This window comes from Herpailurus yagouaroundi, unplaced genomic scaffold (assembly GCF_014898765.1).
Source record: "Herpailurus yagouaroundi ecotype Mexico unplaced genomic scaffold, PumYag 77, whole genome shotgun sequence".
NCBI lineage: Eukaryota > Metazoa > Chordata > Mammalia > Carnivora > Felidae > Herpailurus > Herpailurus yagouaroundi.
The window spans coordinates 53,728,779-53,733,304 of record NW_024412388.1 but is presented as its reverse complement, the minus strand read 5'-3'; positions in this window follow the sequence as shown (position 1 = coordinate 53,733,304).

Sequence of the window (4,526 nt, the reverse complement as noted above, 5' to 3'; positions counted from 1 at the left end):
TTTCCCCCATCATTACTTTTAAGCCATTCTACTCAGGGGCACCTGGGGGACTCAGTGAGTTAGGCATCCATCTCTTAATTTTGGCTCAGGTCATGATCTCAAGGTTCTTGTGTTTGAGCCCCATGTTGGGTTCTGCACTGGCAGCATGGAGCCTGCTTGGGGTTCTCTCTCTCTCTCTCTCTCTCTCTCTCTCCCCCCACCCTTCTCCCACTCATGCTCTTTCTCTCTCTCAAAATAAACATTAAAAAAACCTATTCTACTCTGGACAATATCTTGAGCATCTTCCATTAGTTTTTGTTAAATTCTTAGTATTCAAATAGTCCTACTTTCATATACTAAAATGCTCAGACCAATCTAAATTATAACTTCCATCTAAAAGCTTCCACCAGTTCAAGCTTGCCTCTGTCCTCCAATTCTAGCTTCACACAGGTTCCTAGTCATGGAGTTGAGAAAGAGTTTTGTCTGTTCTTTTGCTCTTTTTGTGCCATAGTTGCCCTATTCCTTCTCTGGCTTTTGGTTCCTTCTAGGTTAATGTAATAAGGTGGAATAAGAACAAAAAGTGGCAAAAATATCTCTTTTGTAGTTGGCTGTCAAGTGCCTTCTCCCATGACAGGTGTTAAAATGCTCTTCCTGCTGCAGGGAACTTTGTGAACTCTCTAAAGGCCATTATCCCTCATCTCCCCGCAAACATCTGGGGGCCTCTACAGAGTACTGTTCCTTGACTCAGAAAATGCATTATCCAACTAACTTGTCACAATTCCTCTCCATGTTCATCTTTTTTTCTGCTGGGGGGTTTTCAACCCCCCACTTCTTGAGTTGGATCCTTGCAAGATCATGCTGCCCTCCCATATTAGTCAAGATAGGTAGGCTATGCTACAGCAGCTTCTAAATCTCAGTAGAAATGTGCTCCTACCCACGTGACATGTCCATTGTGAGTTAGTAGGGGGCTCTGCTTGTCAGAGCCATTCAGGAGCCCAGAGTGATAAAGACTCCCTCTTGATTCATGCTTCTATGAAGCATGATCACCACAACAAGAGGGAAAAAACATGGCAAATTCTGGGCTGACTCTTCAAGCTCCCACCTAGAAGGGACACCTCTCTTCTGTCCATATTTCTTGGGCCAAAGCAAGGTATATACCCAAGTCTCACTTGAAGGAGAATGAGGATATACAATCCACATGCCCAGATGGAGAGAAGAACAGGAATATTTTTAACCAGCACTAATGACTACCACATCTTCACATGGTCCAGTTGGCCTGGCGGAAATATTCCAAACCCTGGTAGCGTAGGCTGCTCCCACTGTCTCTCCCCATCTTTCCCACTCCCTCTGCTGACGAAGCCTTTCTGTTAGCCAGCTCCTGTTTTATCATGTAGGATCTTAAACTCTTTGAAGCCTATGTCAGGCTCTCAAGAAAGAAAGAAAGAAAGAAAGAAAGAAAGAAAGAAAAGGAAAAGAAAAGAAAAGAAAACTGTGCTTGGCTCTGCTATTGAGCCTGGAAGTGGAACATCCATTGAGCATCCAGTGGAGAACATGAGGCCAGTGTTCGTTTCTGGGAATATTTCACCCTGCATTTCTCTGAGTGTTCACTTACTGCCTCCCTGCATGTCCCTCACCTCCTTCATGGGAGGAGAAAAACTGTTGCCGCATTCTCCAGTTGGCCAGCAACTTCGAAGACATCCTCTTCCTCTAGTGAATCCCTAGATGAGTTAAGGGGCACAGGACAAGGTCTGTCCACTCTTAGCAGGTTATAATACTTGTGTTTTGAATAGGGGGTGCATGTCATTTGTTTTCAGCTTTGGGTTTCGGCTGAAATTTGAGACATTAAGGACAGTCCCATTTAGTACATTATTCCATCTGTAAGTGGACGAGGGACAAACCACCAAAGAGATAGGAGAAAACCAAGAGAATGTATGGTTCTGGTAAACAAAGGTTGTTCAAAAACGAAAAAGTGCTCAACGGTTTTGAATCTGTTGAGAAACCAAGAAAAATAAGGACATAAAAATGTCCATTGGATACGAGAGGAAGTGTGATGACCTCACCAAGGATGGTTTGTGAAGGGTGGGGAAGGAGTCAGTGGCTGAGGAGGGAGAGGGAAGTGAGGAGGTGGGAACAGTCCTCACAGCAAGCACACATCAAAAAGTGTGGCTGTGGGGTGCCTGGGTGGCTCAGTCGGTTAAGCGACCGACTTCAGCTCAGGTCACGATCTCGCGGTCTGTGAGTTCGAGCCCCGCGTCAGGCTCTGGGCTGATGGCTCGGAGCCTGGAGCCTGCTTCCGATTCTGTGTCCCCCTCTCTCTGCCCCTCCCCCATTCATGCTCTGTCTCTCTCTGTCTCAAAAATAAATAAACGTTAAAAAAAAATTAAAAAAAGTGTGGCTGTGGAGGGAAGAGAGGGGTAAGGTGGTGTTTGGTGGGGGAACACGGGCGTAGGAGGAAGGTTCATTTTCTAAAATGAAAGACTTGGTCATGTTTAAGTGCTAATAAAAAAGGAACTAGTTGAGAATGGAGAAGGAGACATTAGGGGTCCCTGGGTGGCTCAGTGTTAAGTGCTGGACTCCTCATTTCAGCTCAGGTCATGATCCCAGGATCATGGGATCGATCCCCATGTCAGGTTCCATGCTGAGTGTGGAGCCTGCTTGAGATTTTCTCCCTCTCTCTACCTCTGCCCCTCCCTGGCTTGGGCGTGCATTCTCCCTCTCAAAAACAAACAAACAAACAAACCAGCACAATCTTTAAAAAGAGAGAGAGAGTAAGAAATTAAATGGATGGTGAAATGGTTTTCGATCAGTAATGTTTCATCTTCAAAGGAAAATAAATCCACATCATGGATATTATAATTCATTGTAGAGATGCTGAGAGGCAGTGGGATGCTGTTCTATGTCTTGGGGGTGGTGGCAGGGAAAAGACAAGAAGAACGAGAATGTTTTTTCCGGGTACTTGGGCAGCTGTAGCTTTTCATTCAACAGAATAGGTATGTTCACAGGGCTCTAAAATGTTTTAAACTTCTCTGCATCCTCAAATACATACTTTTATTCTCTTGGGGTTGAACAAGAGTCTTAACTTGCTCCTCTGGTGCTGTTTACAAAACTCATTAAAGTAAATTTTTATTTATATCATTGTTTATCATAGGAAACCCCCTTAAGGGTTAGCATTTGTAAGGAACTAATCTGCTAAGTGCTTTTATGTCTTCCAGCTCCCACTCAAGTACTTTGCTACAGCAACAACCATCTCTCCCTTCTGGATGTGTAAATCTTTTGATTTCTACACATTTTAAATTATTCATTTTGGGATGAGTTAAAAAAAAAAAACAACCAACTTCCTATGGTATGTGTAAAAAAGAAGTGTTTCCACAGCTCCGTTTCAAACGTTTCCAAATTTAGTTATGTGGATTACTAAGTTTTATGTGGAAGTGTTCATAGATCATAATTAAAAACCAGGTCATTACTTTCATCTCAGCCCCTGATATGCCTGTACCACAACCATCTAGTACCTTGCCTGGAAACAGGAGTTCAATCAGTGTCAGATGAAAGAACAAATGAATAGATGAGTGGAAGAATAGATGACAGAATAAGTGAATATCGTGCGAGCCACGGATAATGTAGACCATCTCACTTGATTCCATTCCAACCCCTTTGTAAAGTATCTTGATGGGCAATCGAGTCTAGGAAGCTCAAAACTACATGAACCAGACTTCCTCGCAGCTCATTTTCCACATATAACCTCACTTTCACCGTGTAGAAACTTCTATGTAAACATCAGGAGATGGAGGTGACCATTGTGAGATGGAAAGCATATGTCTGCCAATTCTTTCTGAAGCCTTTGATTTTTCTATGGCAAAGGTACCTGAGGTTCTAATATCTGGTCCTTAACTCTGAGAGTATTTGGAGGTTAAGGATGTGCCTTGAAAGCACAAGAAAGAGGGTGTTTCAAAAAGAGTCTGGCTGAGGGAGTGTGGTCCTAGAATCAGCTGTCATGGATACAGCTTCCCAATCTTGTCAGAGGCAACAGCACTCTCGACTGATAGGTTCTGCAGTGTTTCTCTGAGAGTCATTTGTGGAAGCTCACCTTAGATCCCCCTCCCCCAGTCCTTCCAGTGATTGAGCAATCAAGGAAGTCATTAGTGCTGTTTACCAAATACATTTCTAGTTTTCTGCTTTCTGGGCATGACTGTTCTACCCCACCCTCTTGGAGTTGGGTTTGATTGTGTGACTTGCTTGAGCTGATGCAATAAGAATATTCTTATTAGTATACGAAACTAATAACCATCCCATAATGTTTCACTAAATTATTAACTAATATATTTATAATGACAACAAGACCCTGAGAGGAAAGGCTGATTACTTGGGACCACCAAAACTTTTATTAAAATGCTTAATACAATTCTGATTTCTTATTCTAAGGTTTTAAACCTCAAATCCATCATATGTGAGAAGACAGATGGTGTACTTGCCAGGATTAGGTCCAGCTATCTGTAGCAGAGAAATCCCAAATAACATGGACTTATGCAAGACAGAAATTTGTTCCTCTT